Source organism: Puma concolor, chromosome B3, assembly GCF_028749965.1.
Source record: "Puma concolor isolate L17-30 chromosome B3, mPumCon1.1.hap2, whole genome shotgun sequence".
Lineage (NCBI taxonomy): Eukaryota > Metazoa > Chordata > Mammalia > Carnivora > Felidae > Puma > Puma concolor.
The window spans coordinates 114,157,364-114,170,067 of record NC_141672.1 but is presented as its reverse complement, the minus strand read 5'-3'; the positions used below and the strand labels follow the sequence as shown (position 1 = coordinate 114,170,067).

Sequence of the window (12,704 nt, the reverse complement as noted above, 5' to 3'; positions counted from 1 at the left end):
GCAGTCGGTTAAGCGTCCGACTTCAGCCAGGTCACGATCTCTCGGTCCGTGAGTTCGAGCCCTGCGTCAGGCTCTGGGCTGATGGCTCAGAGCCTGGAGCCTGTTTCCGATTCTGTGTCTCCCTCTCTCTCTGCCCCTCCCCCATTCATGCTCTGTCTCTCTCTGTCCCAAAAAAAAAAAAAACAAAACATTGAAGACTGAAAGCTGGAAGCCAAAAGAGCTCCGAGGCAGAGGGATGGGAAGGAAGCAAACGCTAGGTGTGATACTGACAAGCCAGCGCCGGTTCCACGTCCGCTGCTTGGTTCCAGGCCCCAGGGACCGGTTGCTGGTTCAAGACGGGTACTGTGCACTATACATCAGCACCCTCACCTCGAAGGTGCCGTTTCTCCAACGGCGCTGTAACCGGAGGTTTCAATAGAAAAACGCTTCTGGAAGGCCCACTGCGTCTGGGTGGTTTGGTACGTGGTAAAAACTCACGAACAAAGACCATCATGCAGTCTTCTAATTTTGCAGAAGAAGCAAGGTTTTCCTTGCTTAGTCTTATTTTTTTTAATTTTTTTTAAATGTTTATTTATTTGGAGAGAGAAAGAGCACAAGCAGGGGAGGGGCAGAGAGAGAGGGAGAGAGAGAGAATCTCAAGCAGGCTCCATGCTGTCAGCGCAGAGCCTGACGTGGGGCTCGAACTCATGGACCACGAGATCATGACCTGAGCTGAAATCAGGGGCTGGACGATTAATCAACTGAGACACCCAGGCATCCTAGCCTTTTTTTTTTTTTGACAGCCACATTCCATTATTGATTCTTACCGGGCTTATTACCAAGTAAAACCTTTAGGACCATTTTCAGATGCAATGAAATCAGGCCTCTCATGGTGTGAATATGCAGATAACTGAGAACAAAGTTTATGGGACTTCACAATTAGACATGTTGGTTTAAAAAAAAATTTTTTTTTTAACGTTTATTTGTTATTGAGAGACAAAGAGAGACAGAGCACAAGCATGGGAGGGGCAGAGAGAGGAGGAGACACAAAATCCGAAACAGGCTCCAGGCTCTGAGCCGTCAGCACAGAGCCCGTTGTGGGACTCGAACTCACGAACCGCGAGATCATGACCTGAGCTGAAGTCGGACGCCCAACTGACTGAGCCACGCAGGTGCCCCACACAATTAAACATGTTAAATGTCGTCATGGTGGCTCAGGTCTGTCCTGTCCCAGCCCGTTCCAGCACCAGGAGAGTTAAGCCTGGTGCCAGACATGTTGCAACTGGGCAGGAGATGGCAGGAGAGAGCCAGGAACCACTAGCATGGCCTCCAGGACTGTGAAGGTGTGCAGTTCTGGAAACCAGCTGGCGGGGAGAAGACAGGAACCCAGCGAGATGGCCCCTGTGGTGGGGAGCAGGGTGAGGGTGAGGCCTCTCATAGACTCTGGGCAAGGTAACCGGAAGAGGAGAGTTTTCAGGTACTGAGAGCAGGCAGTTAAAGAGGAGAGAACCACGTGGCCAGAGCAGGGCTCCTGAGCCCCACGTGGGGAGCACAGGCTCAGGGACCACCGAAGCCCATCCCCGGACCCAGAAACAACCCACAGGGACAGTGAGACGGGAATGCGCAAGTCAATCACGTAACCTACGTGTGACGGAACATGCTGCCCTGATTATAAAGGTATTTCCAAAGAGTTTTACTCACATAAAAATGTTTTTAATTACTTTTTTTTTTAACTTTTTATTTATTCTTGAGAGATAGAGACAGAGCATGAATGGGGGAGAAGCAGAGAGAGAGGGAGACACAGAATCCGCAGCAGGCTCCAGGCTCTGAGCCGTCAGCACGGAGCCCGCCGCGGGGCTCGAACCCACAAACCGTGAGATCATGACCTGAGCCGAAGTCGGAAGTCTAACCGACTGAGCCACCCAGGTGCCCCAGGAAAACATTTTTAAGTGGAAACAGAAAATCCTGCTGTTGACCCAATTACGTAGTGAAGATCCGTGGCATACGTGTGTGGATACGTGTATGAATGGATGACTACTCTCAACATACGCTCTATATTGAGAGAGAAAGAAATTAATCAAAAAGGTAGCATTGCTTATAGTTTCTAAATCTGCCTTGGAGATCACATGCTACTTCTATAATTAAACATTACAGTAAATGTTACCAGAAGTCCCAGTTTCCAAGAATTAGGGCACGATGAACAGATTCGAGGGATGGGATCCCTGCTTGCTACTTGGAGGTCAGAACTGCCCCCTTTCAAGGCAGGCGTCCTTCACCCAGGGGGCTCGTGCATTCACGTGTCCATCGCCGTCTATCGAACACTTAGCACGGGCCAGGCACTCCGCTGGCGTGGATGGAGACAAAGATGAGGCCGTCACTCTTGTCCTGCTGTTGCTACCATGATGGCCACCTGTTGTGTCCCAGGGCTGGGGACAAATTCCAGCACACCGCACAGTCAGCGATAAGGAACAGACTTTACTGGGAGAAACACACAGTAAAGATCAGGAAGAAGACGGATGAGGTCTCCGTCTTTCCAACATCCCATGGAGTGGCACGCCAGGCTTGTCAGGTGGAGGGACGCTAGAGGAGTGGTCCAGGAAAGCCGTCACCTTACACTTGGGGGCCTTGGGGACCTGTGGGAGTTTCAGGCAGGCGCAGACTATCTTGCTAGAGCAAAGGGGCTCCTGGTCCCCTAGGAAGCTGACAAAAGAAGGTTCCATCAACCCAGAGCAAGCTACTGGGGCCATTTTCCCATGATCCTCCTTGTACCGCTGTAGACACCGTCCTTGTTCTCACAAGGACTCACTCACTGCCCTTGTTCTGGGTGCAGCAGCCCAGGAGGACTGACGAGGGTCCCGAAAACCACAGTCCCCTGGCATTTTTAGGTCCTAAGAGCTGCCCAGATTCTGCCATGGCTCATCATCTGAGCCTGCCAAGAATTTTCTTCAATTCTGACATCCCCATTTGCTGTCCCCCACGGCTCTGTGTCATCAGCAGGGTTGACAGACATGTTTTCAGTGTCTTCATCCCAAAGCTAAGGAAGCAGCCTCTCAGCAGGCCCCCAGAGGGTCCTTAGGGCCACATGGACCTGTGGATACCCCACCTCATCAGCCAGCCCCGAATCTGCCTGCCACCCCTTCCTTAGCCCCCAGGCTTCTCCCCTTCCCCACACAGCCCTGTGTAAGTGAACTGCCTCCAGGGCCTGTGTCCCGCCCCCCGCCCCCGCCTCGTCCCTCCCTCTCTCCGGGCCCGCTGCCACTCTGCCCGCTCAGGCCTTCTTTGTCTACAGCCTGAACAACCACCGTGGTCTCCTAGTACGTCCCCGGGCTTCCCTCCTCCCGCCCATCTTTCATTCAGTTAGCATCGTCTTTTAAGTAGACATCTGACCCGAGTATCATTCAGCGATAAAAAGGAACAGACTGCTGAGTCATACTCCCACATGATGAACCTCAGAACACAGTGCTGAGTGAACGAAGCTGGAGGTAAAAGACCACATATTGTAAGATGGCCATTATAGGAAATGTCTAGAAGCAGCGAATAAATAGCAACAGAGATCAGATTAGTGGTTACCTGGGGCTGGGGGGTTGGCCACAAATGTTCTAAAACCGGATTACAGTAAGGCTGCCTGGGTGGCTCAGTCAGTTAAGCGTCCAGCTCTTGATTTTGGCTCAGGTGTCGCAGTTTGTGGGTTCGAACCCCGTGTCAGGCTCTGTGCGGACAGTGTGGAGCCTGTTTGGGATTCTCTCTCTCTCCCTCTCTCTCTGCCCCTTCCCCTGCTTGCACACACACACACACACACACACACACACACACTGTCTCTCTCTCTCTCTCTCTCTCTCTCAAAAATAAACTTAAAAATCTTACAAAACTGGATTATGGTAACGTTACACAATCCTGTAAATTTACTAAAAATTAGTGAATTGTACACTTAAATCTGGCACATACACAGGGCAAAGGGAGGGTTTGATGGGATGGTTGGGGTAATGTTTTGGTGTGCTCTAGAAGATTCCAATATATTCCCCTGTGTTTTGGTCATCATGCTGGATTTATAAATAAGATTAAGGTTACACTCATTCTTTACAGGAAGGAAGAAGTTTTGTTTTTGGTTTTGTTTTTAACCAAACAGGCAATACATACATTCTTATTTTAAAGAGATCAATCTGGGGCACCTGGGTGCCTCAGTTGGTTAAGCATCCGACTCTCGATTTCCGCTCAGGTCATGATCTCACGGCTCGTGAGATCGAGCCCTGGGTCGGGCTCTGTGCTGACGGTGCGGAGCCTGCTTGGGCTTCTCTCTCCCTTTCCCTCTGCCCCTCGCCTGCTTGCACTCTCTCTATCTGAAAATAAATAAATACACATTTAAGAAAGAGAGAGCCCAATCTGATCATGACGTCATCTGATTACCACCTTTCCTGAACCCTATGCCTGCATGACTCCGTCCAGGAGCCTGACCATGGCATTTGGAGCCCCCCACCCTGCTTCCAGTTGTTCCTCCTCGAGAGTCCCGCACTCCAGCTCCTGCTGTCCCCAGCACGGAGGCGTGTTTAATGCCTCTGCTCAACCTTTGTCTCTGCCTTGTGTCCTGGACAAGCTTCCACCCATCCTTCATGGCCCAGCTCACATGGCGCCTTTGCTTGGCAGGGCTGGCGTTTCTTTTATGTCTGTTCTCACTCCCCCCCATTAGAGCACATTTCACACGGTAAGGCGGCCACCTGCCTCTGTCTCCTGTACTGGAGAATGAGCTCTGGAGGGGAGGGGACAGCCTGTGTTTTATGCATCTGTGCAGTCCCGCGGCACACAGTGGGTGCTCAACCGCTCCCTCATTCATTCAACAGTCACCCACTTAGAGCTGGGTTTCTCAGTCTTGGCCCTACTGACCGACGTGTTGGAACAGAGAATTCTCTGTTGTAAGGGACTGTCCTGTGCATTGTGGGGCGGTAAGGCTCCCTGGCCTCTGCCCACTAGATGCCAATGCCTACCCCCCTGCCCAGCTGTGACCACCATACATGGTCTCCAGACCTTGTATGTAAGCAGCATTCTCTCAATGCTGCTTTAGAGCCTTTGGAGAGGCAAACGCCGTGCTTGGAATCTTCCTGACGCTTCTGGGAAAGCATGCTGGGAGGAAGGACAGAACCTAGCAGCCCACTCCTAGGGAGTCTCGGCACTGACACTGCTGGTCGGCCGGCCGCGGAACCCAGCCCAGCCTCACCACGGCGTCTACCAGTCTAGGGACCCTGTGAAGCCCCAACGCCTGCCAGGACTTCAGTTGAGTGTTAATTTCTCTTAACTCTGTCTTCACCTTTTATGTTCGAAAACGTTTGCCTTGATAGGAAAGGCAGTTCTGCTTTCTCCCTGTCACTCACGAACACTCCGCCACAAGCACAGGCTTGTCCCTCCCTGCTCCTTCAGCTCATTCGGGACATACTTGAACAAAACCCTCTCTATCGTCCTTGGGATGTTAGTGAGCCGCAGTGCATTCTGGGCCTTGGCCCTCCAATGCCAGCCTTCGGGGCTGGGGGTGGGCTCTTTTGCTCTCTGCCTGGCTGTGGTTACTCCTGCTCTTTGCTGTTTAAAAAAAAATTTTTTTTAAGTTTATCGCTGAGAGAGAGAGCAAGCGGAAGAGGGTCAGAGAGAGGGAGACACAGAATCCAAAGCAGGCTCCAGGCTCTGAGCTCCGAGCTGTCAGCACAGAGCCCGACGCGGGGCTCGAACTCACGGACCGTGAGATCATGACCTGAGCCGAAGTCGGATGCTTAACCGACTGAGCCACCCAGGCGCCCCTCTTGGTCATTTTAAACACCTGCCCCTTCCCTCCCCAGAGCATCCTGGGGAGCCACAGTATATCTGGAGCTGCCTCTGAGGAATGGATTATTTGTGTTTTCCTCAGAATCTGTAAAAGCCTCCCATACTTGAGCTACCTTCCCGTTCCCAGGGTTTCCAGCTCTGCCTGTTCTGAAATCTACTTCCTAAAGTCTGTAAATAGCACTCATTTCAATATTAAATGTTTATATACTCGTAGAGGCAAATTCAAACACAGACTGCCTGACTCCAAAGCCTGTAAGATTACCCAGCCTGCTCCTAGGCCTCCAGGTTTCCAGATTTACTTTCTTGGTTATCACGTTACCTGAGTTGGAGCCCTTCCACACAGAGACCCTGAAGGAAGGATGTGAGTGAAAGTCTTTTTTTTTTTTTTTTTGGAGCGTGATCTGGGAGACAAGGGCAGGGGAGTGGGGAGGTGGGGCAAGAGGGAAAGAAGCTCCGGGGTGTCTGAGCTCCCGTGCGAGTGTGCACTGTGAGTGTCCACTTGGGCAACGAAAGCTCAGTCCCCGTGGGGAGCCCTGGGAGGCCCCCGGAGATCATACCCCGAGCTGCCCCACGGAAGGAGAGGGAGCGGGGCCTTTAAGGCACTGCATCCCGGTCCTCCGTGGCTGTGGCTTGCTTTGTTGACCAGAACCAAGTCCGCGGAGGCACCTTCTCGTTCCTGAACTTTCTGAGAGATTACACTGTCAGCCAGGATGGGACTCCACACTTAGCGGGGTGGAGAATGGTGCTCCCTCCCGTGGCGGGAGACTCTCGGTGCCCCTGCACCTGCTTCTGTGCAAATGTGGCGAGGCTCACCATCTCTGTCTTCTGGGCTGCGCCAAGGTGGGGAGGGGGTGTCTAGTAAGCGAGGGGGCCCTGCTGCCCCCTGCTCAGCACATCAGAGGGAGCACAGAGGCATCTGGGGCTCCCGAGCCCCGTGTGGGGGAGCACACTGCAGGGAGCACATCCCTCTGGATGGGCAGCATGGAACCACATGCACTCACCCCTGCCCCCCAGAGGAAGTTCCACCGTGCCCCCCGCTCCCAGAAAGGGCTCCGCCTCTGTGACCAGCACCTGGTGTCCCAGCCTGGGAGTGATTGTGAGTCCCTCCGCGGACCCCTGCTGTTTTTCCTGGCCAACCCCCCCCCCCCCCGTGCTGTTTTCCTTTCATCTTGGAAGAAGGAAACATTCTTGTGTCCCCCATTCCTTGTGTCCCCAGGAGGGAGGCAAAGCCCAGCTCCATCCATCCCAAACTGGGGAATGCCCACGTTTGCTAAGCGCTAACTGGAGATGCCCACGATGGATGAATCTGGCCGCCAGCCTCTCCCCACTTCTCGTCCCTTTATCTTTTCCTCACTTTCAAAAACAGAGCCATGACCGTGGGCGCTCGCTTGTGGAGCGAGCTGTGATCTGAAAGTCCATCGCTACAGCGGGGGCCAGGAAACCAGGGAGGAGGCACTGTTAGGAGCACTTAAAAGCAACAGACCAGATGTTCACCGGAGAAGCATGGACGGAACTTAAAACCGCAGCCCTCGGGGCGCATGAAATAAAATTAAATACGAACGGAGGTAGTTCAATAAGATAGTCTGCAAGTTCCCTTTCAGCCCCGTGTTTGTAGAAGGCAGCGTGAATCACGGAAGTCAGAAACAGGAGCTTGGTGTTCTAGTTCCAGAGCCCCCAGCCTCCTTCGGTTTGGGCTGCTTTCCAAGGCATGAGCTCTGACTTTTCCAGGTTGCCCTGCGGGGACTCACGCAAAGTCCCCGGGGGTCCACACGAGTCAGGACCGGATTTCAAATCCCCGATTTGCCATACACCAACACTTTGGACAAGCTGCTTGAGTTCTCCGAGCCTCAGTTAGCTAACCTGGAACACGAGGACAATAATCTTCATGAAGCTGGCCAGACAGGTGTGGCTCATAGTGAGAGCTCAGGAAATGATGGGCAATTCTCTCGCATTGCGGGGTGGCAGCGTTGTTCTGGGTGGGAGGAAGACAGACAGAAACGCGGAGGACTCTGCCAGTGTGGAAAAGCCCAGGAGGGAGTAGAGATCTGGATGCTGTCCTGAGGCAGGGTGCTTCTGTGGGGTGTCCCCTGGGCTCCCCTTGCCTGGCTCAGCCTTGCAAGGGGCACGCTGTCCACCCACCCCAAACCAGGGCGGTCATCTGACGGGGCTCAGCCTATCAGAATTCCGGGGCCCCAGGGATCAATCGTGTGTGAACACCCAAGCAAGGTCACTCCAAGTTCTCTGAATGGACAGGCAGAAACTAGGAGAGAGAGAAATGCCTTTTCCCCTGGGCTTGCTAAGAGCCAACTAGAGATGCCCGTGACGGATGAATGTGACTGCCAGCCTCTCCCCACTGTGGCTGGACACAGTCTGTAGGCCAGGCCCATTTTCCAGAACAGCTGTCTTTTCTCCCTGGAGGACGTTTGTCTTCTGAGGCTTGTCTAACTCAGGACCTCGGGGCAGCCCTCTTTTCTCTTCCTCTCGCTGCCCCATCCACAGTCCGGAGAACATGTGACTGAGCCGCTGTGCCCTGCTGCGCCTGCCCCGTGGGGTGCAGAGAACACAGGTGTTTCCCCGAGGAGCTCACTGTCTAGCGGGAGAGGACGGACAAGGTCAGCAGGTGCACCTGTACCTGTGTGCAGTGAGCTGGTGCAGGGGAGCGGAGGGGCTACAGGAAGGGGAGGAAGGCCGCCTGTCCACACGAGGTGGGCTTGGGGCTCAGGGAGGCTGCCGGGGCGAGGGGTCAGCTGAAGACTGAACAGAGCGAGATGGGAAAGGTGGGGAAGAAAGGTACACAGGACAGACGGAACAGCTTGTGCAGCAGCCCAGAGGTGAGAGCGTGCACGAAGCTCCCCAGGGCCAGGGAGAAAGTGAAGGGAGGGATGGGAAGCGGGGAAGGGAGAGTCATGGGGGCAAAGCTAGTTGTGAAAGGGGTAGGGCAGAAGGGAGGAAAGCCGGTCAGGAAGCTGTCCTGGGGCGGGGCAGGAGGGAAAGCCTGGGCTGGTGGGGAGGGGGGCATTGAGGAGGCAAACCAGGAGAGGGAGGTGTCGGGGCATTTTGCTTTGTCTTGGGGAGGGGTGGTGGCATGCGGGGTGCAAGGAGATGGGAGCTTGGGAGGAAAATACAATTTGTTTAAAGATTTAAAATTTTTTAAATTTATTATTATTAATTTTGAGAGAGAGAGAGAGAGAGAGAGCGTGTGCAAGCAGGGAAGGGGCAGGGGGAGAGGGGGAGAGAGAGAGAGAGAGAGAATCCCAAGCAGGCTCCACACTGTCAGCACAGAGCCCCATGCAGGGCTCGATCTCACGAACGGTGAGATCATGACCTGGGCCGAGATCAAGGGTTGGACACTTGACCGACTGAGCCGCTCAGGTGCCCCAGAGAAAAATAGATTCTTGGGGCAGGCAAGCATGGCAGAATATTGGCTTGGCTTCCCAGATCCCCCCTCCCCGCAGGGTCTGCTCCCAGCTGCCAGGAGCCCCGGGCAGGCAGCCTTCAGGGTCAGCCCCTTCAGGAACTGCCTCGCCCAAGGTCAGGCCCCTCCCTGTGGTGCCCACTACCTGTGACGTGAGCGTATGAAATCTTGGCATCTTGGATCACCTTAGGATAGCTGTGACGGACCATTCTAGCTTCGCTGCTCCTGTGGCGTAGGCTCAGGCGCCCTGTGGACCTGACTGCAGGGTCTCCCTCTCCCCGCTTCTGCTTCCTTCCCGTCCCTGCCACTGGTGTTCATCCCACGGGCACCCCTGGATCCCTATCCTGCTCACTCATTAAACTCCATCTCAGAGGCGCCTCCCGGTGGCCCCCAGGGAATCGTGCCCCTGGGCCCCCCCTCCTTTGCAGCGACTTTGCCGCTCCTCTCATGCCATCTGCTTCCACCCCAGAATCTGAGCTGGCTCCATGTATCGTCTTGCTTCGATCAACTGACCTTCTGGGACTTCGGGGCCCAAGCCTCGGCGGACTTACCGTTTCACTGTTGTTCCTGGAACCCAGCTGCCGCGTAAACGAGTCCGGGCTGCGCTGCCGGAGGGGGGCCGTGTGGAGGGAACCTGAGGCACCCCGCCGACCGCCAGCCAGCACCACGATCCCGGACGCGTGAGCGAGGCCACGGTGGATCCTCCAGCCCCAGTCGGGCCACCCCAGCCAACGCGACGTGGAACAGAAACCTGGCCCATGGAATGGCAAGGTGCAGAACAACTTGGCGTGAAGCCTCGAGTTTGGGGATGGTTTGTGATCCAGCAATAGGTGAGGAAAAGTAGCACGGGCCCGCCGTGGCTCGTCACCAGGTAGGGTGGCCACCTCTGCGTGGGAAAACCTTCCGCGGAGGGTGGCTGGCCCGCCTGACAGCCGACTCAGGGTCAGAGGCGGCCTTCTGTCCCCAGAATGAGCCCACCAGTGCTCATCTCCTCCCCGCTCCTGGAACACAGAGCTGCCAGCACTATTAAATCCGAAGCCTCTCTGCCGTCCGTGGAGAGGAACAATCGGCTGCCAACGGAGCAAACGAGGGCCAGCCTTCTGCGGAAACATCCATCGTCCTGTGCTGCTCGAGGCGGGAATCCCGGCGTAGGATTCCCTTCTGTGGGAGCTGGCTCAGACGGCATCCGTCTTCACAGGCTCATTATTCATCTGATTATTTCCATGCTGTCCCAGCGGGGAAGAAAAGCCGTCAACAAATCACACCGCCGCCGCGGATCACACGAAATGACCTGGGCAGGGAGCTGGCTGTGCCCGTCGCTGTGACCGCCAGGGCCGGGGCCGCCGGGGCATGGCACTCCACCGGGGCCAGAGAACGCGCGGCCTGCTCTCACCCTAGACACACATCCACCTCCCCACTGCCCTCGGTACCTTGAGTGCGATGAAAGGCCTCCAGCACAGGAGCCCTGGACGTAGCAGGAGGCCCAAGCTCAACCTTTGGATTAGCCGTGTGATGTTGAGCTGACTGCTTGGACTATCTGAAGCGCTGGGCTCTTCATGGGTGAAAAGCCCAGAAATCCCTGTCGTGAGAGCTAGGGGAGACGCCCCACGGGAGGTGTGCGCGCTGAAAAGGGCCCTACGTGTGCGCACGCAGGCGACGTCGTTATGGTCATTATTCTAGAATCACCGTGATGCTGAGAAAGCACTGTGGGAGAAATGCACTAGACTGGACACCGAAGGGCCATGAGCGATCATATCTAATTTCTTACCAGTAGTTTCCTCGTGCTTCACGTGGACCGGGTGGTATTTGCCCCATCAGGTCTCCTAGAGCGAGCGAGTGTGAGGCCCAAATCATATTGCATTTAGGGGAGCCCTTCGGCAAAGCGTGAAGTTGTACGGATAGAAGAAGCTTTACCGAGTCGTTCTGTCTCTAAACTCTGTTGTTCTGTTTTGCCTGTTGGTTTTTGTCAATCGCGCCATTTCTCTGGTTTTCGGGATCATCCGGAAGTTCCCCCGAGACTTCCTAAGGCGATCAAGAAAACCCAGGCCAGCTGGTGCTTTCAGAAGAGAAAAGAAACTACCATCGTCGAGGATTCACTACCTTTCAGGCGTTCCGAAGTTACCTCATTGAACAGCCTTCTGGGATGGGCATCTGTCTCTGTTTTCACAGCAGAGGGGACTGGGGACTCAGAGAGGCCAAGTATCTGCTCAAAGTCACAGAGCAGGGATGTGAACTCAGTTCTGGCCTCTCCTGCCACACGAGGACTCAAGACCACCGTTCGTCTTTCATTAGAGACGCTCTCAACTTACTTACCTTTTCACTGCCCCCTTCCTCATGTTTGACCTTTCCTATAACAAATAAGACTCCTTTCGTTAAAATACTTTTCTGGATTCATATGAAGTTGTTAATAGTCCAAATGATCAATGGTGACCAAAAAAAAAATATATGATGAGCTGATTCACGAGGAGGGCATACTTTCTCATGGATGCATTATATCATCGGGCAGCTCTGAGCCAAGGAACAAATTGAGAAGAGCTACAGTCTCTCTGGAATGTTTGAGAACATAAGAATTTTTTAAAAAATTTTTTAATATTTATTTTTGAGAGAAATAGAGAGAAAGAGAAAGAAAGCATGAATGGGGTACGGGCAGAGAGAGAGGGAGACACAGAATCCGAAGCAGGCTCCCAGCTCCGAGCCGTCAGCACAGAGTCCGGCATGGGGCTCGAACTCACGAACTGTGAGACTGTGACTTGAGCTGAAGTCGGATGCTTAACCGACTGAGCCACTCAGGCGCCCTGAGAATGTTTTCCTTTTAAACAAAGGATGGATGGTTCACTTCAGGAAGAGAATTGGTTGGCGTATCTACTGGGTTCGAGAGAACCTCGTAAGTAGCACCCTCTTACCCTACCCTGGTTTCTGAATGTCCTGAGAAAATAGACGAGAGAATAAGGCAGAGAAACACCAAAAATTGCTCCTTTATTAATGGTGAACTTGATATCTGGGCTTTCTAACCCTGAACCTCAAATGGTGATGGATGTACCCACCCAGAAATATTGGCTTGCAAAATTGTGCACACCTAAGAAGTTATGCTTCTTAGAGCAGCCTGTTCCTAAGGGAAAGGACAGAGGGGCCTGGACTGCACATGCCCAGTTTGTTTTCTCCCTCACCAGTCTGAGTGAGGCCAAAGTGTTACAAAGTGTTACATCCTCCATGTGGAATGACACATGAACCGGGTTAAGCTTTCCAACCTCACAATAACACTGGGGTTTGAAGAAAACTCTAAGACTGGCTAGAGCATTGTAGAATTTTCCAGAAAATATTGTACTTGATGGTTGAAGAGGAAGGCAGTCCAAAACGAGTCTTTCAGGTCGATAAAACAGGGATCAAGGAATAAAGAGGAAGAAATGGAATCTCTCTTTCCTCAGACATTACTACGTAATAATTGTTGAAGACAATCTTGATAAACTGAGTGGGCAATGAAGCTTGAGACAGAGGACCCCAGTCT

At 53.6% G+C, this 12,704-nt stretch overlaps 1 long non-coding RNA gene across 1 annotated transcript; it reads right to left on the bottom strand.

The window, feature by feature from the left end:
- Window positions 1-7,108: 7,108 nt before the first annotated feature.
- LOC147580310 (uncharacterized) lies at window positions 7,109-10,805 on the bottom strand. The gene is made up of 2 exons (XR_015252777.1): window positions 9,751-10,805; window positions 7,109-8,374 (listed from the first exon to the last, which is right to left on the bottom strand). It is a non-coding gene; the product is annotated as an uncharacterized LOC147580310 (long non-coding RNA).
- Between the last annotated feature and the right edge of the window lie 1,899 nt (window positions 10,806-12,704).